A 15,093-nucleotide genomic window follows, 5' to 3' on the forward strand; every position below is an offset into this window, starting at 1 on the left:
CATTATTATAATTAGGTCATTTTATTATCCACCATAGCATTTATTATAATATTACTGACTGCTTTAATCAAAATATCCTTTTACACACCTGAATAATAGTTTTACTTGAAATGATACTTCTCCCTTTCAGTTCATTAAGCTGTTGTTCTGGTTATAAATGAATATCAGGAAACTGGAAATTATACAGACTGATCTCTAGGACATCCTATAAGAAACGAAGGTTTATAAATACAAGTTGTTTATTGGCATCAAATCTTCTGGAAGCCTCTACAACCATAGATAGGTTCTCTACTTATAACCTCTATTCTGACTGAAACTCTTAGAAACTAAAAGAACCCCATTATAGGCCCTCCTTAGTAACCCAACTGACAAACTCCACGACCCTTCATCTGAATTTTTCCCTGCCTTCTAAAACTACTGTTCCAAGAGGCCCAACTGTACCAACTGTATCCAGTTCCTTTTTCCTGATCTCAAAAGGAAAGAAAAGTTCATGGATTATTTTGAACTTTGGGTGCAAGTTGTAGAATCTACTAACAACACATCAACAGGAAAGCTAGTTAATCAAAGGACTAAGTTAGGTACTGGTAAGTCCCTCCATGTTGCTGGGTTAATAAAAGTAATTAATTGTTGATTATTTACTAGAAAATGTGGGTCTTAAGAGTGTATCCTAAAACAAAGAGTCTGAAAGGATTTACCTGGTTCTTCCCTTTACTGACTATGTGACCTTTTTGTGAGTAAATTGCCTCTCAGTTTCCTTTTCTATAAAATGACAGGATTGGACTAGATGACTTCTGAGGCCCATTCCAACTCTCCTCATAATCCATGATTCTTTTAACCTGTTGAAAAGTAAAGCAAAGTTTTTGTTTAAGGACAGTGATGCCTTGGATTGCACTAGGTACAAGAGATTTCAGATTGAATCAATTCCTCTGCCTTACTATTTTACTTAAAGAACTCTGGAAACTCCTTTGAAGAATTCTTTAAAAGGGGCTGCTAGGTGGTACAGTGGATTCAGGAGTACCTGAGTTCAAATCTGACCTCAGAGCTTTAATAATTACCTAGCTGTGTGGCCTTGGGCAAGCCACTTAACCCCATTGCCTTACAAAAAAGCTAAAAAAAAAAAGAATTGTTTAACAAGACCTCTCTTGGAATTTCTCTAACTTACTAGGAACAATGACTCATATATAATAACAGCCATAAGACTTCAATTAAAGTTCACAAAAATTTTTGCTGTTAAGTCATTTTTAAGGTGTCTCTGACTCTCTGTGACCCCATTTTCTTCTCTGATTCATTTTATAGATAAGGAATTGGAACGACAGTGTTAAGTGACTTGCTCAGGGCACAAAGCTGGTAAGTGTCTGAGACCATATTTGAATGCAGGGAAATGAGATTTATCGACTCTAGATCTGGCATTCTATTCACTGCACCATCTAACTGACCCTCAATTGAAAAATACTCTTTCCATGAAACCTTAAATAAATAAGCTTAAAAGCATGGCAGAAGTGGAATGAATAAGTTTCCTATCATTGACAATACAGAAGCTTCAATACACCTGTCAATTATTGAAACATGAACTTAATGCTTTTGACCTAAAGATAAACATTCTATCTTATTGAATGACTGTTTTAGTGATGCATTAAATCAATAGCCAAGAGCTGCATGTACCTACATCTGAAACTCAAACAACCTCTGCTATATCAAATTACAAAGACATGATCATTTTCAAGAATTAAAGCTTCCTACTAACTGAGCATTTGATATGGACATGGAAAAAGTAAATAAGATTCTTTTCAGTCACAAAGCTGCTAGGGGAAAAGCTGAGATTTTTGCAACAAAGAACAAGAAGTTTTCCAGGTGAAAAGTCAACATCATAAAATTGATTGTGTAAAGGTCAGGTAACACATCTTATAAAGGAATGATTCTACTTTGCCAATTTGGTCCTTTATTGCCAAATCAGAAAAGGAGCAACATTTTTTCACTCCCTGTGTTACCTGACTTTGGTGGCAAAGCTTTCAGCCAGTCCATGAACAAGTTGGGTAAACATATGGCATTATTTACCATTTTAATAGTGATATTTTTGGAGAAGTTTGGATCCAGGGTAAAAGAGAGGAAGTGGGAGAGGGAAAGAGACAGACAGACTGAGACAGAAAGACAGAGGGAAATAGCATTTTCTTACTCCATCTTTCCCACCCTACTTAAAACTAATCAATCATCAATGCCCTACCAAAGCCAAATATTCCTATGTTCTGTAAGTAAAGATACCATGTCATGTGCAGGAAAATTAGCAAAATATACCAATTTATCATAAAACCTCAAAAACTAATTAGGATTGAGATTATGGATCTAGAATTGGAAGGGACCTTAATGGTCATTTAGTCCAAACCCTCTTAATAAAGCCTACAGAGATTGTGACTTTCCCTAAGGGTTGTGAGTAGAAAGGACAGGTTTTGAATCCATGGTCTCATTCTCCAAATCCAGTCATTTTTCCATTGTACCATATTACTTTTCAAATTTTAGAAGATTCAAAGAAATTATAATACTTGCTTTGGGAACACACACAGAAAATATGACTCATTCTTTCATCTGGGGAAAAGAATCCAAAATGATATTGCCTACCTTTCTACTGACAGTGGATACTACTATCTTGGGTTTTTTGTTTTGCTCTAACAAAAAAATATTATCGTGTAGTATTATTTGAGTATCTATCTGTTAGTGCTCATAAGTATATTACTCAAATGAATAAACATGATCAACCATTTGATAAACTTCAACCTATTTTTCATTTGAGATATGAAGAAAAAGAATAGAAACTAAAGTGAATCTATTTAACTAGGGTATGATAGCAGGCCAAGGCATCAAGGTGGTGCAGTGGATAGAACAGCAGGCCTGAAATCAAAAAGACTCATCTTTGTGTCTGAACTCAGATACTTACTAGTTGTATGATCCAGGGCAAGTCACTCAACCCTGTTTGCCTCAGTTTTCTCATCTGTAAAATAAGCAGATGGAAATGGCAAACTGATTTAGTATATTTGCTAAAAAAAAAAATCCCAAAAATGATAACAAAAAGTCAAACACAGCTAAATAATAAATAATAGTAGGAACAGTATCAAAATTTTCAGTGATCACTCTTTTTTTTTTCAGGTTTTTGCAAGGCAAATGGGGTTAAGTGGCTTGCCACACAGCTAGGTAATTATTAAATGTCTGAGACCAGATTTGAACCCAGGTACTCCTGACTCCAAGGCCAGGGCTTTAATCCACTACGCCACCTAGCCGCCTGATCACTTTTGTTAAATGCTATTTTCTCTACTAACTACAGGCTAGTGAAGAATGAATTACTGGAAGGAAGGAAGGAAGGAAGGAAGGAAGGAAGGAAGGAAGGAAGGAAGGAAGGAAGGAAGGAAGGAAGGACTATATGTCAATGTTCAATTCAACAAATATTTCAGGTGAGTTGAATGCTGAAGGAAGGGAAAAGATTCTGAAAAGTGAAGGTGAGAAGGGTGTCATTTCCAGCTATGGGAATGGTTCCAGTAGATGGAAGGAAGTAGTAGATAGCCTGTTGCTTTTGGGGAACTGCTAGCAGATCAGTTTGGTTGAAATATATAATACATGAAAGTGAATAATATGAAAGTAGGTGGGTCTTAAATATTAGTTTAAGAAATTTGTATTTTTATCTAGAATGGGAGTTATTAACCTAGGACTCAGATACATTTCAGGAAACTTGGAGCTTTCAATATTTTTGATAATTGTACTTCAATATATTTGACTTCCCTTATAATTCCAGGTATTTTATTTTGTGCATTTAAAGATATTCTGAGAAGAAGTTCATAGTTTTGACCATATTGTCAAAGGAATCCAGGTGTATCCTATAATGTTTATTGCATATGAACATTAAAAACTCCTAATCTGGGGGCAGTAGGAGCCACTGAAAATTTTTGAGCAAAGAAGTAACATAATTAGAACTGTATATTGGAAATATGATTTGACAGTCTGTTGAAAGAAGGATAGATTGAATTGGGGAGAAACTGAAAGCTGAATTACAATTAATAATCCAGGCAATAAATAATAAGAACTTGAATAAGGGGGAGGTTAACTGTATGAAAAGAGATGAATGAAAGAAGCCAAAGCAGAATGCTGTAGAAGCAGAATCAACACTTAGTAACTGATTGGATCTGTAAAGTGAGGAAGAAGGGAGAAAGATTAAATAGTATTTATATACCACTTTTAGATTTTCAAAATACTTTATATATGTTAAGAGGTTTAATCCTCATAACAACTCTTGGGAAGTATGTACCATTATCTCCATTTTCAGATAAGGAAACCAAGTGACTTGTCCAGGGTCATATAGCTAGAAAGTATCTGAGGCAGGATTTGAAATCAGTTCTGGAATCTTAAGTCTGGAGGAGAGGTATATTTAAGAGTAAAGATGAGTTTAGTTTGAGACATGTTGAATTTCGGGTGGCAACAGGACATTCAGGGTGTCTACCAGTTATCTGAAGATGTAAGGATGCAGTTTTGGAATGTATATATATACAAATTTAATCTTCTTTGTAGAGACGATGTCTGAACCAGTGGGAGCTAATGAGATCACAGAGGTTGTAGAAAAAGAAGACAGTCTAGGACAGAAGCTGGGAGTGTGATAGTTGATTAATTGGGGCTCTATTTTATTCTAATCAGTATCAGTCAATTTGATATAATTCCATAGGAGTCATGATTATAAATTCTAATTTATTTGACCCCAAAGCTATAAACTACAGATGTTAAGTTCACTTGCTAAATCACAAGAAGCAAACCAGTGAATTTCACTTTTGTTTTAACTTGTTATACTGACCAAGCCCAGCATAGTGGAGGTGAATCAAAGGCATTGAAAGTCTCCTAGGGGCAGCTAGGTGGTGCAGTGGATAGAGCACTGACCTTGGAGTTAGGAGTACCTGGGTTCAAATCTGACCTCAGACACTTAATAATTACCTAGCTGTGTGGCCTTGGGCAAGCCACTTAACCCCATTGCCTTGAAAAATCTAAAAAAAAAGTCTCCTAGATAATGTTTATGCCTCTCTATACCTCAGCCTCCCTCTATTGCTCAATATGGGGAGATGGCCATGAGCATTTGGTCAATGAATTTGCCCATGGAAATATTTTGATGATTGACCCAAGGGTCTGGTTGGCTCAGTAAGACCTCCTAAAAGATTAAGACAGGTCATCAAGGTCTGTTCCTCAGCTTATGTCCACCAGTGGAATTCTGTATTTTGTATAGACCCTCCTGGAGGATCAAGGTCAAGATCTACCAGCCAATAAGACTGTCTTTCATTGTACCTCTTCTGTATCATCTGAATAACAAGCACTATAAAAGTAAGACTCTAAAGGAAGGTGGCATCTCAGATTGTGAGAAAGATCTGGGTTCCACTTCATTAGAGGGAACCATAGACCCTTTAATAAAGTACTATTGGTGGCTATAGTAATCTACAGATGATAAATCCAAAGACTCCTGCTTCTGGAATAAGAACTTACTATTTGACAAAAACTGCTGGGAAAACCGGAAAATAGTATGGCAGAAATTAAGCAACCTACACTAATATAAGATTGAAATGGGTACAGGATTTAGATAGAAGAGGTGGTGCCATAGACCAATTAAGAGAACAAGGAATAGTTTATCTGTCAGATCTATGAAGAGGGGAGAAATTAATGACCAAACAAGAGACAAAGAACATTGTAAAATGGAAAACAGATAATTTCGGTTACAGTAAATTAAAAAGGCTTTGTACAAATAAAACCAATGGAAGGAAATGTAGAAAATTAGGAATAATTTTCATAGCTAGTGTTTCTGATAAAGGACTCATTTCTAAAATATATAGAGAACTGAATCAAATTTATAAGAATACAAGTCATTCCCTAATTGATAAATGGTCAAAGACAATTTTCAGAAACAGAAATTTAAGCTATCTATAGTCATATGAAAAAATGCTCTAAATCATTAATGGTTAAAGAAATGCAAATTAAAACAATTCCCAGGTACCTTATACTTATCAGATTGGCAAAAAAAGACCAAAAAAGGGAGAGAAAAGGATGTGAGAAAACTGGGACAATAATGTTTTGGTGATGGAGTTGTGAACTGATCCAACCTTTCTGGAGAGCAATTTGGAATTATGCCCAAAGGGTAATAAAACTGCATACCCTTTGATCCAACAATAACACTACCAGCTCTGTATCCCAAAGAGATAATAAAAAAGAGAAAAGGATCACATGTCCAAAAATATTTATAGCAACTCTTTTTGCAATGGTAAAGAATTGAAAACTGAGGCAATGCCCATCAATTGGGAGTGACTGAACAAGTTGTGGTATATGAATATGATGGAATACTTAGTGTTTTGTAAGAAATTATGAGCAGGCAGATTTTAGGAAACTTTGTTATATATACTGGTGGTGAGGGAAGTAGTCTTTTTTTTTAGGTTTTTTTTTTTGTAAGGCCACACTGCTAGGTAATTAAGTGTCTGAGACCGGATTTGAACCCAGGTACTCCTGACTCCAGGGCCGGTGCTTTATCCACTACATCACCTAGCTGCCCCAGGGAAGTAGTCTTTTTTGGAGTGAAATATAAGATAATTTGAGGATGGATAGGAAACAAATTGATTTGCAGAAGGCAATTTATACCTTAAAAGAACCTAAGGATTTTAAAAGACAGATCTAATGAGGGAATTACAGGCATGGAGGGCAGGTAGTCTCCATCAAAATTCAGAGATGATGAAGAAATGTTTTCTTCAAGGGGCAATTAATAGAACAGGGTGATGAGAACACAAAGTTTGTGAAATGTAATAATAAACAATGAGACTGAAGAGGTAGTTTGGAGGGGGAGGAGAAGCAGAATCCTTAAGGAGCTTTTATTTTATCTTCAAAGCCATCAGAAACTAGTCAAAATTTTGAGGAAGGCTAACAAAAACAGACCTGTGCATTAAAAGAGGTAGTCAAGTGATTTGCAAAGGTGAAATCAATAGACTTCTTCTACAGATTGGATATGGGGGTGGAGTAGGGGTGAGAGCACTGAGGTTGGGAGCCTAAGGAGCTGGAAACAATGGGTGTTACCCTTTACAGTAATAGGAAAGGTGGGAGGGGTAATGGTTTAGGAGGATAGATAATCATTTCAATTTTGGACACAGGGAGTTTAAGATGTCTACTGGACATCCAGTTGGAAGGATCTGAGAGGTAGTGGGAGGTGTGAAATTGGAAGTCAGCAGGGAGGGGGAGCAGTATAGGTAGGTTTGAGAATCATCAGCATAGAGAAAATAATTAAACCCATGGGAGTTGATAATATCACCAAGTGAAGTAATACAGCTAAAGGAAAAAGGCCCCAAAGCAGAACCTGGAGGGACACTCAGGGTTAGAAGGAAAAAATAACACAGAAAACAGAGTTGAAATAAGGGGGTAGGAAGAATTCAGCAATGGGAAAGATAGATTCTTCTATGGCAGGGGTGGGGAACTTTTTATTGCTATGGGTCATATAGATAATTATAACACCATATGTCTGCTATATTTGGTCAAACATTTAATTAATTCACCCCTAAAAAGCTCCTAGATTTATTGAATTTCAAGTGCTACCTATGGGATGTCATAGCAATGCCAGACCAAATGATTTCCCAGATCTTATTAATATATGTAATATTGTCCTGGGTTCGTCAGAAGTTCCACTCTGTTCTAGGGCAAAGAGATCTCAGGAACTGAGGGATGTTCTAAGATGAGTTAGCTGTAAAGAAGGCATAGTTTTGAAGTCTAGAAAGTCAGGAAGAGAACTAGGAAGACAATAAAAAGCCAGCTACCTAGACCCTTCCACAAAATGTATGTGAAGAGTTAAAAATAACTCTGAAGTAGTGAACCTGGAGGACTGAAAGGATTTGGTGCCATCTTCAGAAGCAGGACTCTTTAGAGGAAAAGTCAGTTTCAGGGGAAGAAGTGAGATGTACATGGTCATCCAGATATAAACTTCAGTGATAGGAACATTTATTTCATGTAGATAGGGCTAGTTTTTCCTCAAAGGAATATTCAGTCAGTTAGGAAGAGGACAAGAGAGAACAATATTATTATAGCTGACAGAAAAAGAATGTACAGGAAGAAAGGGTTGGCAAGTGTCAAAACTGCAGAGAGGTCAAATAGGATTAAAAGAGAGAAAAGAGGGGTGGTTAGGTGGTGAAGTGAATAAAGCACCCGCCCTGGAATCAGGAGTACCTGGGTTCAAATCCGGTCTCAGACACTTAATAATTACCTAGCTGTGTGGCCTTGGGCAAGCCACTTAACCCCATTTGCCTTGCAAAAAAAAAAAAACCCTAAAAAAAAAGAGAGAGAAAAGACTTATCAAATCTAAAAATTAAGGGATTGGAGAGAGCAGTTTTAACTGAGTATGTGAATTTGAAGCCAGATTTGGAAGGGACTGGTGCTAAGTAAGGAAATAAAAGCAAAAAGTTTAAATTATTTTTTCATAAGTGTTTGCTATGGAAAAGAAGATGAAATATAGGATGATACATTAAGAGAACATTAGGATCAAGTGATGAGGTATTTTTGTTTTAAGATGTAGGGAGATTCAAATATGTTTCCAGGCAAAAAGGAAGAAGTCTGTAGATAAGGAAGAATTGGAGAAGAGAAAAAAGAAAATAATTGAAAGACCAAGCCTTCAAGGAGGATCACAAAGATGGTGGTCAAAGGCACAAATAGAAGGGTTAGCCCTGGCAAGGAGAAATGATATTTCTTCCTGAGAGGTCATAGCAAAGGACTCAAAAATAGGCGACTTAACTTTGTGGTTTGAATACAGACTTATCCTCAAAGTTATTGTTGTTTAGTTACCTAGTGGTGTTCAATTCTGCAGACATTGGATTGGTTTGCCATTTCCTTCTTCACCTCATTTTACAGATAAGAAATTGAGGCAAACATGGTTAAATGACTTGTCCTTTGTTCTTCAAGAAGACCAGGAAGGAAGATCAGAGAGGTGATGTCATGATTTGTACATAAATTGAATTTGAGTGAGGGGGTGCTGTGCTAAGTCACCAGCCTCACTTTCTTCTCTTGAGTTATTTGAATCCAGGGGCCCTGGATTCAAGGCAATCAGGGTTAAATGACTTGTCCAAGATCACACATTCAGTAAATGTCACGTGTCTGAGGCTGGATTTGAACTCAGGTCCTCCTGACTGCATGGTTGGTGTTCTATCCCACTGTGCCATCTAACTACCTCTGGTAAAATATTGCCAAATGGGAATTAATGGCAGATGTCTTCACTGTTCTCTATATGTAGCCCTTTCATCATGATATGAAAAATAAATAAAATACTTTTTCCAGTTTATTACCCTTTTTCTTCTTTCCTAGTCCTGATCAACTATGCTCTGTCTTCTGTCCTTGAATCTCTTGATCACTCCATTCACCAATCAGACTTTTCTACTCTCCATCTCAAAGTTGCCGCATAGCTCTATTTTTACAGCATGTGTCAAATACTGGACACAATGATCTTCTGAGTGTAATGGGAGAGTTACCATGAGGACTTTGGCATATAGTCACTCAGTAAAAAATAAAACAAACCTCAAGCAGCATCAAGGACCCATTGGAAATGAAATAACATAAATGTGAAAAAGATCCAGTTGACCTGGTTTTGTGAATTCCAACAGCCATTTTTTAGCAGCACATGTCCTTGGGAAGAATGTTAGCCTGAGGGCCCCAACAACAAAGCTTTGGAACCAGGTGAGGAAGGAAAATGCTGAAGGGGTAATGAGTTAAAAGAGGGGCCAAACTGGACATGAGAGAGGTGGTGGAATGGTGCTTGGTATACAAAAAAAAAAAACAATGAGGTTGAGAATGTGAGAAAACAACTGTGGGAATGAGAAGTAAGGGCAAGTCATCTAGACAATATTTTAATCCAGATTGCTGGAGCCTAGCCTTGGCCCAACCCAATTAACAGGAATTAGAACAGAAGAACCTTTAGTTCATAAGTTACCTGTATTGAGTGGATAATATTTCCGGATGTTTTACTTTGAATGGGAAAACCTCAGGATATAAACCTTACTAACCCCTTGTGGGAGTGCCTCTGGGAGGGACTTAGGTGCTGAGTTTTTAATTTAGTTGTCAAAATGCATTTAAGCCTAAAAACCCAGGGAGGACTGAACAGCTAAGGTGAATAATGCATTTCTGAAAAATCACTTTTAATATTACTATTAAAGAACTATGCACATTAAGAATAGAGAGGAAGAGTTTAGGCAAGCTGAGGATTGAGCTTGACAAATGGATGAATCTCTACCAAAGCCTTGCCACTCACAGAAACTAAAGGGAGATTGGCAACCAATCCCTACAAGTCAAAGAGAGCTTGTTAGCTAACCAGAATGTGAACTCTGATGTTTCTGGTATTCCAGGAGTGATTGTCAACCTGAGAACTGATTGATTCAATCCCACAGTGTCATGGGACTGTGACACACACTTAATAAAGAAGATAAATGGCAACTCAGAGAAGGAATACATGTCAAGGCATGATTGGTGATGAAGCAAAGGGGAACCAGGAAAGACTCCTGTCAGAGGGTGGAATTTGAGCCAAATCCTGAAGCAAGTCAGGAGAGCATGGAGGACAGTCAGTGAGAGCAATCTTAGAGACAGGAGATGGAGCATCCATATTCAAGGAATAGTGGTGTTGGCCAATATATCAGGGGCATAGGATGTGTTGAGGGAAATAAAGAATAACAATGGAAAGGTAAGAAGTTGAGGAAGATGAAATCTCAACACAACTTGGGGGAAGAACCATCTCACCACATGAGTCTCTTACTATTCTCTAGGGGTACAGGCATCAGAAATCAAGGGGAATGTTGTGGTGCTCACCTGGGTATCTCCCATTCAAAGCTTGAACTTCTCCTCTATTTCCTCTCTGTCTCTGTTTCTCTTTCCCTCTTCTGTAAAATGAGTAAGTGGGTTGGGCTAACCCCCTAAATTCTTTATTAAGTCTAAATCTGTGATTTCCCTGTGCCTTCCCCAAATTGATAGAACTACTATTTCCCTTTTTCCTTGTATACTTGAGGAAAGTCAATATCACCCCTTCACCTCTTCATCTGTAGCAAATAAAGGCCAAGGAGGAAATCTATCCCAGGACTCCTGTCTTTCCTTAATTTGCCTATTTAGCACTTCATTTTCCTCTCTTGTACTTACCAGAGTAGACTGACACTTTCTCTCTGCTAAACAGTGTCAAATAGTATGTGCAATAAGGTTTTAAAACCCTGCTTTGAAATCAGTTCTTAGAGTCCTGACAAATATAGTTCTGAGATGATGGCTATCTTACCAAGCTCAGGTTTGTTTACCAACACTGACTTCTGCATTTCGAGAAGCTGCACACTAGATGGGAAAAAGCTCTGAAGTATTATTAGGTACTTTCTCATTGCATCAGAACTATAATTACAGTTTGCAAGAATAAGCCTCCTCTCCTAGGTCTTTGTTTATACTGAAAACAACTTAAGACAATAGAATCAACTTATCTTCCCCATTTATGCCCAAGGGTTTGACTCCCTCAGATTGAACTATAAACTTGTTTTTATCTGTGGGTCTAGGATTTTACTAGTCTTCCAAACAAAGAAGGTGGAAGAGGGTGGGGAAAAAAATGGGGACACCCTCAGGCTAGATTGGCAAAAAACACAGGAGCTAGAGAAATAAGGTGGAAACTTCACCACCAGGCTCCATAAATAGAGCCAGTGAAGCAGAATGACATTCAAATTCAACTGAAAACTCTAAGTCTCTAGTCTGTGAGAGGCAGACTAACTAATGTATGCACTTTTAGACTTGATTCCAAGCTCTGATCCTTATTTTCTGTGTAATAATTGTCACTTAAATTCTGAGTTGCAGTTCTCATTTATAAAATGTGAGTCCTTGCCTCATAAAAATATTTGTATGGACAGAAATAATGTTTGGATTATGCTATATGTGCAGACATCAATTATTTGTAATTTAGAACTGGTCAATGAGGACTCAGTTTTGGTGAGCCTGTTTCTGGAAATTTAATGATCAGGAGTTGGTGAATGTGTGTGTGTGTGTGTGTGTGTGTGTGTGTGTGTGTGTGTGTTCTCTGAGATTACTTTTAATAAGTAATTAGATAGATGGTATATGTATATGTTGGGTAAGGTGAGGAAGTAGATTGCAAGATGTCCTGAAAGACTTCAAAGATTCAAGCTGTCTTTAAATTCAAGAGAAAGCATGCATTTTAGGGATAATGCTCCCCCAAAGTGGTCTGGCCTTCCAAAGGGAGACAGACAGCCACTCACTTGAGGACAGTGCAAACTTTTAAAGGATAGAGATGAAATAATTTGGGATATGTAGATGAGCAGTATAGTACAAAGATAAGGTAGTTAAGGAAGATGTAGATAAGGGGAAGTAGCTCCTATATGGTAAAAAAGAGCCAGGGCCACTGACCTACCCTTCCCATTTGTATAGACATGAAGCCTTGAACACTTCTCCTTGTTGCAACTTTCTCCAGTGTGTCTATTTTTTCTGACTTTAATGTGAAGGTGTTTTAGAGATGGCATAGATAATACTTTGACCTTGTAACTCTGAAAAGGTAAAGAGAGCATCAGAGCTCCAGAGATTGGCGCATGCCCTAATTTGTGGGCAGTTGAGCCCAATGAAAAGCAAAATCCCAAACTAGCAGAGGTTTGAAGGCTGCCAAGAAAGAACTACCCATTCATTCACTGAGAAGTGAACTTGGTTGACGAATGCTTTGTAACAACTACTTTAAATCTTTAAGTTTGAACTCACTCTCCTGGGGACTAAGGTAGATTAGAGCAGAGGAGCAGTTTTCAAAGGGTGATACAAGAATGATTTTTATAAGAATACTAAGATGTTCTTTGCCTTTTCCAGTATCATTCTCTCACAAGCATACAATGGTTTTCTACAATCTACATGATCTAAGGATGATGGTTGGTTAGTTGGTTGGTTCTTGTGCTTCGTTATCAAAGAAGACCAAAATGACATTACTATGTTAGAGATAAATTACAGAGTGTCCAACTATAGTTGATCAGACCAATAGGATCACAGAATGCTCTCTACCATAGGTCGAGCCCAAACTGTCCATGTGAACACCTGGGGCATTTACTTTAAACTTAGCATCTTATGTTTCCATTCACTGTTTCCATTCTACCTTGCTCATAGAGTGCAGCACCCTACGCTATACAGGGAGGTCCTATGCCAATGTCTCCCATCTGTACAATCAATTCTAAAGTTCATCCTTCAATGGGGCCTTCAGACTGTCCTGGTATGGCTTCTTCTGTCCCCTTGTGAGAGCTTTTCCTGTATGAGTTCTCCATAAAACAATCTTTTTGGCAAGCATACATCTGGCATTTTAACAATGTGCCCAGTCTATTGTAGTTGTACTCTCTGAAGTAATGTTAGAATGTTTGGTAGTTTGGTTTGAGAAAGGACCTCAGTGTCTGATATCTTCTCCTGCCAGGTGATCTTCAGAATCTTCCTATGACAATTTAAATGGAAGCGATTCAGTTTCCTAACTGGTAGATTATCCAAGTTTCACAGGCAAAGGTCAGTACCAGAGCTCAATTTAGTGATCATTCTAATATTTCTTCCCTCCCACACTTTCTAAGAATGAAAGATTTAGCCAAAAGCCTGACAACTAAGTCAATATCTCATCTGCAGAATGTTACTTTTGCTTTACAAATGGATGAATTTATCTACAGACATGAGTGGACTGTTTTTGCTTGTATTTGTCTAGTGTCATTACCAATTAAAAAGATCTTTTATGTTAATGCTTGGTAACAAACACAAATGGTGTTGAAACATCCAAAATGTTCAATAACACCTTTTTAATCTCATGGTTTATCTTGGTGCAACTGTGTTGACATTTGCACTGCTGAGGCAAAAGCAATGATGGGTAAAACTGCTGGCACCTTTTATTAAATCAAGACAATGGCATCAAATTGTATTTGTAATAATTACATTTTTAACTTTCACTTGAAATGAAAGAAAAAAAGCAGATTTCACTTAAGAATGTCCTTGATGCAGCAATAAAATTTACTAATTTTAAAATTCCTAGCAGCTCTGTTTGTAGTGGCAAATAATTGGAAATTGGGAGGATGTCCATCAGTTGGGGAACAGTTGAACAAATTGTGGCATATGTATATAATAGGACACAATTGCTTTATTAGAAATAAGGAGGGATGAAACTTCAGAGAAGCCTGGAAAAACTTGCATGAACATTAAGAACACCTTAACAACAACAACATGGGAATGATGATCAACTTTGATGGACTTGCTCACTCCATCAGTGCAACAATCAAGGACAATTTTAGAGAATCTTTGATTGTACCCAGAGAAAGAACTGTGGAGTTCAAATGAAAGCCAAAGATTATTATTTTCAATTTTTAAAAAATCATCTTCTGTATTATATAATTTTGTTACCTCTTATATTTTCTTTCTTCCTTAAGGATATATTTTTTTCTCTCAATACAGTCAATTTTGATCTATACATATCATGGAAACAAATGTAAAGATTATCAAATTGCCTTCTATTGGGAAAGGGGGCAGGGAAGAGCAAAAATTTTTAAATTCAAAACCTTGCAAAAAATAATTAGTAGAAATTACTATTGTATATAATTGGAAAACAAATAAAATATTTATATAAAAAGTTACTAATTTTTCAAAAGTTTGGGGCAGCTAGGTGGTGCAGTGGATAGAGCACTGGCCCTGGAGTCAGGAGTACCTGAGTTCAAATCCAGTCTCAGACATTTAATAATTACCTAGCTGTGTGGCCTTGGGCAAGCCACTTAACCCCATTGCCTTGCAAAAAAAAATTTGACCCCAGAGTATATCTCTTTAATTATCTATACAAAAAAATGGGACATACACATAAAATATTTCTATGACTTGAAGAAAAGCACATGCTAGTTTGAGCAATGAGCTAGCCTAGCTGCTTTTTACATGTAATCTAAATGAAAGAACAAATGGTAAATAAACTAGAGTTATTCAGATTTGGGAATTTGGCAGATATTTTCTGGAAAATGAATAAAATCAGTCTATTATTTCAAGACTAAAATTTGAGCTTTTAAGCAGAAATTAGAAAATTTTTTGTAGGTTTTTTTTGCAAGGCAATGGGGT

At 37.1% G+C, this 15,093-nt stretch overlaps 1 long non-coding RNA gene across 1 annotated transcript; it reads left to right on the forward strand.

The window, feature by feature from the left end:
* The first annotated feature begins 271 nt into the window (after positions 1-271).
* LOC141502104 (uncharacterized) lies at positions 272-13,963 on the forward strand. Its single transcript, XR_012472399.1, has 4 exons — positions 272-584; positions 1,297-1,347; positions 3,314-3,440; positions 13,436-13,963. It is a non-coding gene; the product is annotated as an uncharacterized LOC141502104 (long non-coding RNA).
* The last annotated feature ends 1,130 nt before the right edge of the window (positions 13,964-15,093 follow it).

Source organism: Macrotis lagotis, chromosome X, assembly GCF_037893015.1.
Source record: "Macrotis lagotis isolate mMagLag1 chromosome X, bilby.v1.9.chrom.fasta, whole genome shotgun sequence".
Classification (NCBI taxonomy): domain Eukaryota; kingdom Metazoa; phylum Chordata; class Mammalia; order Peramelemorphia; family Peramelidae; genus Macrotis; species Macrotis lagotis.